Source organism: Schistocerca nitens, chromosome 6 (genome assembly GCF_023898315.1).
Source record: "Schistocerca nitens isolate TAMUIC-IGC-003100 chromosome 6, iqSchNite1.1, whole genome shotgun sequence".
NCBI classification, from domain to species: domain Eukaryota; kingdom Metazoa; phylum Arthropoda; class Insecta; order Orthoptera; family Acrididae; genus Schistocerca; species Schistocerca nitens.
The window spans coordinates 731,146,806-731,159,424 of record NC_064619.1 but is presented as its reverse complement, the minus strand read 5'-3'; positions in this window follow the sequence as shown (position 1 = coordinate 731,159,424).

The following is a 12,619-nucleotide window of genomic DNA, read 5'->3' as shown; positions in this document are numbered from 1 at the left end:
TCGTACCTTCGTTAACAGTCTGCAATGGGGCACCGTGTCAAATGTTTTTGTAAATCTGGAAATATGGAATCTGCCTGTTTCCCTTATCCGTAATTCGGAGTATAGCATGTGAGAAAAGAACAAGGTGAGTTTCGTGTGTCGATGCTTTCTAAAACCATGCTGACTCGTGTACATTAACGTCTCGGTATAAAGAAAATTTATTATATTAAAACTGGGAATACGCTCACAGATTCTGTAGCAAGCCGATGTTAGAGATATTGGCCTGTAGTTTTGCGAGACCCTTCGTCTGCCCTTTTTTATACAGTAGTCAAATTCACAAACCACCCATTAACTCGCATCTTACCCAAAACCACCTTCCATTCAACAGCAGATTAAGGCTTGACATGTTACCGTCAGCATAGCTTCCTTCTCGGTATATCCCCGCTGTCTTTCTTCCGTCCACCGGGGAATCAGTATTTCTGGCTCATAGTCAAGACTGTCCCAGATTTCCTCCAAACTACGTATTTATTTAATTATTCCCTTAAACTCATCTACTAACTTTTCAGTATTATTTCTTTCTCTTCCCCGGAACAGTCATCTAGATCCTCAGATATTACTCCATCATAACTAGTGGTACTACTGTTTGTTTATCATTGTTTCCATTCGAAAGGAATGAAACATTACATGATAATTATTTAACACAATCTTGATAGCACCGACAATACTGTAATAGCATACATTCACTTTCTTTAGTATTGGTAGCAGCAGTATTGGTATTATTAGTATTATGAGGTGCAATTCATGAGCTAGACAAAGTTCAGCGTTAACTCTCCCAAGACAGTTTAGACATACGAAAGGGCTGAATTCCTTATTATTGCCTCGTAAAATAAGTATGTAAATAAATAAATTAACAAATAAATGAGTTTTCTGTAGAAACTGTCCTATAAGTGTAGTTATAGCACATAAGTTGTTAGCTGCACCCAAATTTACTTACACAGGTATATCTCGAATAATATATGTTGGCGTACAGCCACATAATCACTAGAACTCATAGGACAATCAGTCTTAGAGTTAACGATCCCCAGTTTTCCATTTTCGTTGTTCTTAGTTGCAAAAGATCGCTATCGAGCATTGTAAAAATTTCTATATCATGTAAATTCATTCCCTAAGCCTGGAGGTATTGTTAAATTGATCTGCTTGGTGACAGACTTTTCGAGGGTTCACCAGCGCGTACAACTAAATACTGCTCTTCACAGAACTAGTTTTCAGGTGTTTCTGCCAAAAACTATGCTTTACAGAAATATGTGGTTATGGGCGGCTCAGTTACTTCAGTACGACAATAGCTCCTATGTTCAATAAATAAAATCGTATCACAGTCATTTAAAAATGTTCTTGTTGTGTCTAGACCATACAGCCTAGACACAATGAGGTAGCTAGGTGCACGCTAAACTAACGCAGACGGGCTTGAAGTTCTGGAACATGAGACTTATTAATGAATTAGAAGAAAAGTACGTAGATGTTACTTAACTTTTATTCTCTTGTTGGAATACATCTCTCTTGAATATTAGTACGCTATTAGCACTGATACAAATGGCGCCTTGCTAGGTAGTAGCTATGGACTAAGCTGAAGGCTATTCTATCTGTCTCTCGGCAAATGAGAGGAAGACTTGGTAGGTCTAGTCGCAAGCAATGCCGTCCGTACAACTGGGGCGAGGTCTAGTCCGTGTCTTGTGACCTGCCATGTGGTGGCGCTAGGTTTGCGATTACACAGTGGCGACACGCGGGTCCGACATGTACTACAGGACCGCGGCCGATTTAAGTTACCACCTAGCAAGTGTGGTGTCTAGCGGTGACACCACAGTTCTCAACTCCGCTTCATTAATACTGAGGTGACAAAGGTCACGGGTTAGCGGTATGTGCGTACACAGACGGTGTTAATGTGGCGTGCACGAGGTCTGAAAGGGCAGTGCATTGAGGCAAGCTGTCGTTTGTACTCAGATGACTCATGTGAAAATGCTTCCCTTTGAACGTGGGATAGTAATTGAAGATTCACGCATGGGATATGCCACTTCGGTAATCGTTAGGGAATTCCGTATTCCGAGGTCCACAGTTTGCTAGCGTAAGCCTTCGCCAGCACACGGGTCGGCACTAGCAAACACTGTACAGCAGGCGCTGAACTACGCGTCCCTATGAGAAGAGAAGGCCAGGACACGCCCCCAGGGTACGCGCCGATGGCGCCCCTGGGCCGCGTGCATTCAGGCAGCCGTCGCCGACCGTCCTGTCTCCCTCCTCAGCCCCCTTTTTTCCCCTCATCTGTCCGCCCCCCCCCCCACTCATATCCATGCCAATTTTTTAGTGCAGTGTTTAAGTGAGTGTTGAATTTCCGCCATTTTACAATCCAAAAAGTCACCGTTTTTATCGCCTGCTTTTATTGTTTATTATCTTCTTATTACGTTTTTAAATATTCTGTTTAGGCTGAAGAGCGTCGTACTAAGCTGCTGCCAGCCCACTCCCTCCGGGGCGATCGAAACCCAATACAGAAAAAAACAAGTGGCGAAGAGTCTGATCAACAAGTTTTATTTACTTATCAAGTGTTCTAGGTTGCTGCCGGGGAGCTGTCGTTAATGATTCTACACACATCAAAAAAAGTTTTGCATCATCCTGGTTCCCAGAACTACTGAAGACAGACGTTGACTGTGGATATTGTATCACAGACACAGTCCTTTTGACTATTCAGAGATGCCATTAAACCCTCTCAGAGATGTAAAGGACCATGCATGAGCAGCGCCTATTAGACGGAGGGCGTCCGACAGCCGATCAGTTCCAGTCATTCCACCAGGAAGAAGGTACACTGCTCGTATTGTCAGTAGTTAAACCATGCCTAGACGGTCAGCACCGCAGTTCGATCGTGTCCGCATTTTTAATTTGTAAGAGGAAGGGCTCTCAACAAGGGAAGTGTCCAGGCGTCTCGGAGTAAATCAATTCGACGTAGTTCGGACATGGAGGAGATATAGAGAGACAGGAACTGTTGATGACATGCCTCGCTCAGGCTGCTCAAGGGCTACTACTGCAGTGGATGACCGCTACCTACGGATTATCGTTCGGAAGAACCCTGACAACAACGCCACCAAGTTGAATAATGTTTTTCGTGCAGCCACAGGACGTTGTGTTACGACTCAAACTGTGCGGAACAGGCTGCATGATGCGCAACTTCAGTCCCGACGTCCATAGCTAGGTCCATCTTTGCAACCACGACACCATGCAGCGCAGTACAGATGGACCCAACAACATGCCGAATGGACCGCTCAGGATTGGCACCACGTTCTCTCCACGGATGAGTATCGCATATGCCTTCAACCAAACAATCGTCGGAGACGTGTCTGGAGGCAACCCGGTCAGGCTGAAGGCCTTAGACACACTGTCCAGCGAGATTCCCTGCTAAAATTAAATGTCATGTGACTAGGGTCTTCCGTCGGGTAGACCGTTCGCCGGGTGCAAGTGTTTCGATTTGACGCCACTTCGGCGACTTGCGCGTCGATGTGGATGAAATGATAATGATTGCGACAACACAACACCCAGTCCCTGTGCGGAGAAAATCTCCCTCCGAGTCAGGAATCGAACCCGGGCCCTTAGGATTGACATTCTGTCGCGCTGACCACTCAGATACTGGGGGCACACGATTCCCTGCTGTTTTGGGGTGGCATTATGTGGAGCCGATTTACGCCGCTGGCGGTTATGGAAGGCGCCGAAAGGCTGTACGATACGTGAATGCCAACCACCAAACGATAGTGCAACCTTATTGGCAGCAAATTTGGCTACCCATTCGTCTTCATGGACGACAATTTGCGCCCATATTCTGCACGTCTTCTGAATGACTTCCCTCAAATAGAGTGACCAGCATGTTCTCCAAACATTAGGCTTATCGAACATGCCTGGAATCGATTGAAAAGGGCAGTTTATGGATTAGGTGGTACACCAACCACTCTGAGGTTTCTACTCAGAATCGCCGTTGAGGAGTGGGACAATCTGGACCAACAGTGCCTAGATGAACTTGTGGATAGTATGCCACGACGAATACAGGGAAGCATCAATGCAAGAGGACGTGCTACTGGGTATTTGAGATACCGGCGTGTACAGCAACCTGGACCACCACCTCTGAAGGTGTCGCTGTCTGGTTGTACAACATGCAATGTGTGGTTCTCATGAGCAATAAAAAAGGCGGAAATGATGTTTATGTTGATCTCTATTTCAATTTTCTGTACAGGCTCGCAAACTCTCTGAACCGAGGTGATGCAATACTTATTCGATGTATGTAGATCGATTACAAGTACTGGATGTGGTATGACAGTTGTTTGAATAGGTTGGCCATCTACGAGAAAGTGTGTATCTCTACACGACACAACGGTAAATGATTCATTTGGGTTGAGTGAGACATGGTGGACTGTGTCATTGGAAGCAATAATTGTGATGGAGGTCTCGATATGGATACCGTTTCATTGATGCATCGCTATGTTTAATGATGGTTTCTCCAACTGACGTGGTGTTTAAGATTGTGTTGGTCCCATATCTCTATGCAGCAAAGCATCTAGCAGTTATGTTTATGTCCGAGATTAACTAAATGGCTCTGAGCACTATGGGACTTAACTTCTGAGGTCATCATTCCACTAGAACTTAGAACTACTTAAACCTAACTAACCTAAGGACATCACACACATCCATGCCCGAGGCAGGATTCGAACCTGCGACCGTAGCGGTCGCGCGGTTCCAGAAGTAACGCCTAGAACCGCTCGGCCACCCCAGCCGGCCGAGATTAACTGTAGTATAATTCTTATGCGTAGGTTCTTTGAGCTGCAGTCGTTCATGTTTGACGTCCAACGGAAGACAGTGACGAAACATCGCTTACTACGTCAGCTAGGGGCCATGGCCTTCTTCTGTAGACGCATTCTGTTGCTTCCTGTACTTCCACGTAGCATTTAACCTCTTTGTCAACCTTCCGTCTCCTTCCGACGAACGCAGCTTCTGTGTCGTCTCTCTAAAAACATTCGAGTTTTTGTTTCTAATCTTTACTCTGTCACTTAAATGCAATAACTTATTGTGTGCTTTAAGAATTATAAATTTCCTACAGTTTGTATCTTTGTTTAAGTAAATAATTTCAGTCTTGCTATTAACAGTTACCAATGGCGTGAAAGTTTAACTTAGTGAAGAAAGAAGAGTAGCTTTGATTTGTGTCCTACGGTTTCCAGCGATGGGAGGTTACATGTTGGTTTTGAGTGAAGCTGGCCGAACTATAACTGGATATACTGCACAAGAGACTTGACTACGTCCACCTTTGTACGCGTTGGCTGTATTGTACAATACTAAGCAAGGGAAAATTCTGAATAAATGAAGTCCCACTATTTACATCACTAAGACTTTTAATAACTACCTGGGATTCTGGTAAAAATTGTGTAATGACCATGTATTCTAAAAGTTTGTAATCATAGCAACACTGTTATAGAATTTTAATGCAGGACAACCCATATTCACCAATACTGCTGTAATAATATTTAACTCACTGGTCATTATATTTTTTTTCAGAGCGATTCCCAGAAAATCAACAAAATAATGGTGCCAGTTGTAACGAAAGACGACGAGGCCAATAGCATCCGCGTATACAAGGGAACGACGCCGTAAGGTTAATGAGTTGGACTCTGGCTGCGAGCCAGTCGGCAGAAGTGGCGCAGCTCCACCGTTTCTGAGATGCGGAGAGTCGAACCCAGGAGTAGCCGGCACAGGACAGGAGCTGTCTGCGCCGCCTCCCTGGACAGCGCGTGCGAGGCCGCTGTCACCATTAACACCAGTGACGACTGCCACAGTATATGCAAAATAAGTCTCACCACGAGCTGTTTCTGGTGCTGTAATAAAACAGCGGCAACTGTATTCCAAGATATACTGCACAGCGCTGTCACCATGAATAAAACTAAGAATATCTGGTGGACCGATAGGACCTCCTGGGACAGGTGGCACAGTGCGGAGTAGACGCTCCTCAGCTTCCGGTAGCGGTCGGCAAGTGGTCGCCGCTGCCATCTCACTCGGGCTGTAGCTCTCAGACACTGGTTGAGCTGGCGAAAGTCACTCCTCACAAGAAGAACGAGGCCCACATATCTGGCAACAGCGGTAAGTACAATACAACTTGAGAGCAGTGTTAACATGTGTGTCCATTTCATCTCTTTCCTCAGACATGACGTCACAGGCAACTACACGTATCGCGAGAGAGCCTCCCAACACCACTTTGCTGGAGATCCTCACCGCCGCACTGGAGAAACGGCGCGACTCCGGCATGCCCCTGTCCCGATAAGACAACAGACTGAGGATCCTCTGGTACTTGTGGGTGTTTCGAAACAGGTTTGCGGCGATCGCCATCGCCGTGGTAGCATAGCATGTCGTCATATAGCCTACCAACCACACGAAGGTAATGGAGTCCTTTTTTCTTGCGTTCATAGCTTGCATGTGGACGTGCGCTGTTATTGCTATTTTCATGACGAGAACAAAAGCTGCGTACAGTGTACCAGGAGGTGTTCTCCGTAGCTCACACTTCTCAATGCCGACTGTGAACGGCGTCAGCCCGAATACCCTGCAGACGGCGTGGTATCGCGCTACAGATCTTAAGAGGTCTCTCCTGTTCACCATTTCAACACCGGATAGCACCACAGGATGCCTATGTTACCTGTGATGAAAGAAAAAAAGTTCCCCAGTTATGGTAAGCAAGCTGCTTGCATTGCAAAGAGATTTAATCTAAAATTAACGACTTACAAGTGATTAACAAAGTACAGTTAAACCTGAGATAGCAATTCCAATATAAATGAGTCACGGTTCCACAAATCAATAGAAGAGCAATGGAGTAAACACAGTGCATGATTAAAAATCTCCTTCATAGTCATTATTTTCCGGCATCTGTAATCGAAACAAAGGTACGATCATTATAGCAAAACAAAACTTGACCATCCAGTACAGTTGCTGCATCTTACAGACCGCGAATACTGAAAACTGTATATGTTTTTGTGTAGGCCTACATTCAGCAAAGTCAGTAAGACTGACCTTGCCGTAATACATTTATTAATTACTACAAGTATTATTATTGTTACGCAGAAACCACCTATCAAGCTCATTGCAAAGTTTACTGTTACGAATATCTTTAAGGAGTCTTGCTTACATCTCAGACAGAGTCTGCAAGATTTCGAAATTTTAGGTAAAGTAACAAAATAAATGAAAATAAATAAGACAGTAATCGGGAACCATTACAGACGGCGCACTATATCAGCTGGAGAGGGAAGTGGTGGTTGCCACTTGAAGGAGTAGTGTCGACAGTCATCAAGGTAAGCCAAGCAAACCTACATCGTCTGGCTAAATAGAAATTCGTATTCCGTGTCCCCTATATATGAGTTTAGTATCTCAAATTTTATTGAAAGTTTTTTTTTTGCCAGTATAGTGTGACAGTAAACTGATCTTCCTTGTTATCATATTCCTCGTTAGTGTAATGCTGCCTTTATTTTATTTTGCTTCCATTTAGGTGTAGCCTTTTAATAAGAGTTTTGTCGTGTAAAATGGAGTAGTAGCCATAGTTTTCTTCTGTTTTTTGGTATTTAAGTTAGATCTAAAAAGTTTATTTTATTATGGTGTTCATGCTCGATTGTACATACATTTTTGTGTGAAATCAGATAATGGAATAACAATGTGGGAAGAACAGATTACTGCTCATCACACAGACGAGGAATTGAGCGGCAGACAGACACAATGAAAAAACAGCTTGAATCCTGAGTTTCAGGACAAATTCCTTCATCAGAAATAGAAAAAACACACAGACATGGCCACTGTCTCTGGACAGTAGGACCTGACTCATGCTATGTCGTGCTCCGGCGCCTAGGGACAGTGGTTATATCTGTGTGAGTTTTGATCGTATGAATGCGTGTGTGTTACTTATTTCTGAAGAGGAATTTTGCTCTAAGGCTCAGTTTTGTAACAGTCTCTTTGATCGAACCTCTCTGTGAGTCAATGCCTCCTCATGTAGTGAGCAGCAATCTATCCTTTCCATATTGCTTATATTTTTGTACAATTTGTTCGATTCAGCGGAACATATCTATTTATTTTTCTGATCGGTCTAGTAACGTTAGGGTGTTATCTACATACCTGTACAAGAAATAAATATTATTAATCCATGTGAGATGGTTATAAGGAAATTAGTTCTCAGTATGGTGTAGTAAAATACTAGCTAGTGTACCAACTAGGTAGTTTCCCATTAGTGAACCGTATTCTAGTACATTTAGTTGGTTATTGGACTTGGAATAGTTATGGGAAAGCTATAATTTTAGTAAAGTAATGAAATTCGTCTACAACTATTACGTTCATCTGACGATGTGTGAGTATATTATATTTCACACTTTCAATGGTCTCATCTACTGCTCCGTTGGTGAACATGTTGATTACATTCAACAAAATGTTTTAAACGGTGTAGAATGTCGATGTCTATAATTTGTTGTATCATTTCACTCAAACTATTCGCTGTATATTGACTTCTGCTTATACAGTCTTGAGTAAGTATACACATTAGCTTGTTTTTTTAGTCAGATTGCAAAGCTCTTATACAGTTTATCACTAGACTGATAGGGCTGCTACGTATACGACTTTTTAGAAGTGACTACAATGTATTTGCAGATGGTTTCATTATGCAGCAATATGTATTTTTCTCTTTTGTCAAGTAACTGTTGAAAACTATTTAGAGATTTTTAATTGTTTATGCAAATGAAACTCGAAGATTGTTTTACTACAGATTGTTTTCAACATGACTGCTACTCTATTCCCTTGTCAGTTACTATTGCGTTATTAGTGTTTATATTCTCATAAATGGTACCGATGGTTTACGTACTGCGGAAAGTGTCAGATAATATGAAAGGTTCATGTCAAAACTCCAAGTTGAGAATAATTATCAGAACACGTAACAGAAGACAAACTTGTCATTCTACGGAACAACCCTGTCGATTCTCACATTCAGGAGTGTATAAGTTGAAATGCGGTCGCCATGATATAACAATCATAGGTCTAACAGGAATATTTCAAAACAATATTCATGAAATTTGCGAACTTCACTGACGTGAAACTGTCTTCATTTAGTTCACACCTAAAACTGCAAAAACTCAGTCAGTGACGTAACACGATGCCTGGCAATCCCAGCGACTGCTGAAAACCGTAGGCAAGTAAATACACTCCTGGAAATGGAAAAAAGAACACATTGACACCGGTGTGTCAGACCCACCATACTTGCTCCGGACACTGCGAGAGGGCTGTACAAGCAATGATCACACGCACGGCACAGCGGACACACCAGGAACCGCGGTGTTGGCCGTCGAATGGCGCTAGCTGCGCAGCATTTGTGCACCGCCGCCGTCAGTGTCAGCCAGTTTGCCGTGGCATACGGAGCTCCATCGCAGTCTTTAACACTGGTAGCATGCCGCGACAGCGTGGACGTGAACCGTATGTGCAGTTGACGGACTTTGAGCGAGGGCGTATAGTGGGCATGCGGGAGGCCGGGTGGACGTACCGCCGAGTTGCTCTCCACAGTACATCGATGCTGTCGGCAGTGGTCGGCGGAAGGTGCACGTGCCCGTCGACCTGGGACCGGACCGCAGCGACGCACGAATGCACGCCAAGACCGTAGGATCCTACGCAGTGCCGTAGGGGACCGCACCGCCACTTCCCAGCAAATTAGGGACACTGTTGCTCCTGGGGTATCGGCGAGGACCATTCGCAACCGTCTCCATGAAGCTGGGCTACGGTCCCGCACACCGTTAGGCCGTCTTCCGCTCACGCCCCAACATCGTGCAGCCCGCCTCCAGTGGTGTCGCGACAGGCGTGAATGGAGGGACGAATGGAGACGTGTCGTCTTCAGCGATGAGAGTCGCTTCTGCCTTGGTGCCAATGATGGTCGTATGCGTGTTTGGCGCCGTGCAGGTGAGCGCCACAATCAGGACTGCATACGACCGAGGCACACAGGGCCAACATCCGGCATCATGGTGTGGGGAGCGATCTCCTACACTGGCCGTACACCACTGGTGATCGTAGAGGGGACACTGAATAGTGCACGGTACATCCAAACCGTCAACGAACCCATCGTTCTACCATTCCTAGACCGGCAAGGGAACTTGCTGTTCCAACAGGACAATGCACGTCCGCATGTATCCCGTGCCACCCAACGTGCTCTAGAAGGTGTAAGTCAACTACCCTGGCCAGCAAGATCTCCGGATCTGTCCCCCATTGAGCATGTTTGGGACTGGATGAAGCGTCGTCTCACGCGGTCTGCACGTCCAGCACGAACGCTGGTCCAACTGAGGCGCCAGGTGGAAATGGCATGGCAAGCCGTTCCACAGGACTACATCCAGCATCTCTACGATCGTCTCCATGGGAGAATAGCAGCCTGCATTGCTGCGAAAGGTGGATATACACTGTACTAGTGCCGACATTGTGCATGCTCTGTTGCCTGTGTCTATGTGCCTGTGGTTCTGTCAGTGTGATCATGTGATGTATCTGACCCCAGGAATGTGTCAATAAAGTTTCCCCTTCCTGGGACAATGAATTCACGGTGTTCTTATTTCAATTTCCAGGAGTGTATTTTAGACAAAACATGAAGTTTTACATATGTGACGAAACATCCTGTATTGCTTATAACACAGAGTCGGAGTTAAACAACAAAAAACGCATCGAAAATTTCACGAATTCTCTTACAAATGTCTACTGTTGAAATACATTCCTTTGTAAGATATTCTGTTACCAAAGATAATCTAATGTACAAATGATTAGATATAACCTGTGATCAGTCAAGTTAATCACCTTTCGATTTCAAGTACATCACATTTGACAATCATCTACCACATCTACAGGGTGAGTCAAAATTATGAGAAGAATTTTAATTTTGTTTCGTTTTTTACTCCAGTTTGTTGGAACCGATGTCTGATAGACTCACACTTGAGCAGAGAAGAATGATTGCAAGCTTACTTGAAGTTCTGCTGCCGGCGAAAAAAGTGTGGCGAAGGCTTGCAGAACGATTTTCAGGTAGATGGTCACCTGCTCGTTTACCTGAAGATTTGAGGAAACTGGATTAGTAGCAGACAATTATCACTTAACTGTATTGATGAACGTTGAGTGCATTAGCTGTGTTGATCAGGTTGAGACTGTATAACGAAAACTCATAGCAAGTCTTTTTTTCTCAAATAGTATTCACATTATTGTGACTCACCCTGTATGTGCTGAGTACCAGTGGTATACGCTAAGGTAGTAATATGTAAGTAATTGAGAAAAGATTTTGTGATGTGCAGAGAAAAATGTACGTACCTTGTGGGTTATATGAAAATATATACTGATATGGGACACTATACACCTGAGGAAAGTGTCTTCTGTAGTGCTGATACCGCTGGAGATGCGTATGTATCCCAGTTCCAATTTGGAACTAATTAAATAAGAATATTATCTATAGCAAAATTTACGACAGTCAGCCTCAGTATATCACCAGTCCTTGACAGCTCTGGTCTGCTGCGCTCGTTATATCTGCATATTCCTTCTGTCTTTCGTATCCCAATACTTAGAGTCTTTTTGCAGTTCACTTTTAATAATCTGCACCTCACAGGGTATAAACTAATTCCAGAGAGTAAGCCATCCTATTAACTTTCATACAGCACACTCGTCCTACCAGAAGTGAAGGCTCCTACTCCTTCTCTTCCCACAGAACTGAAATACTACGTGTCTCCTGGCTCTTCGTATTCAACTTTGCCGTTTACCAGTTGGCTACGGGATCGAAATTGTTACATGTGCTGAAGCAATGTTGGTGACTGCTGGTGGCCAGATACCAGATACCGTTCCTGACGCGACCACTCCTCGTGGCACAGAGTCTGTGTACCTCATCTGCCTGCGTCTGGTGTACAGCTCATGTCTGAGTGCGAAAGCTTTCTTCTGAATGTTTGTGTGGCAGGTATCTGGCGCGGGACGGAGGCTACAGCCAAGTATTTACACTGGAGGCTGGGGGAAAGCGCATAAAAGCCACCTCTAGACCGAGTGGCTGAAGAGCGCTCATCGTTAATCCGAGAGGAGAATTTGCGCGACACGTATCTTCAAATACTGCTCAATGAAGAGTCTCAAAAAGTGTGTGTGTAGTGAATACTCAATTGGGCTTGTTTAAATATTTGGGTTTGCCTCTTGCCAGTGCTTCTGCACCCGCCATTTTTCAATGGTATTTTGAACAGCTGACTGCTCAAGGTCCAAACTATTCGAACTATTTTGACGATATTGTCATAGCAGGTCGTACACCTGAAGAACATTTGCAAATTTGCGCGCTTTGTTTCGTGTGTTATCTGATGCAAGACTGAAGTGTAGACTGGACAACTGTGATTTTTTTAACCCGAATTGAAATATCTTGGTCATGTCATAAAGCGTCAAGGCGTAAATCCTCTTTAGTCGCATTTGTTAGCTATACGAGATTTGCCTGTTCCTCGCAATGTTACAGAAATGCGATCAGTTTTAGGGACAATGAACTGTTATATTTGGTTCATACCCAATGCTGCACAAATTACAGCTCCATTGCATCGCTTGCGTCGGAAGAATCTCCCCTTTGTTTGGA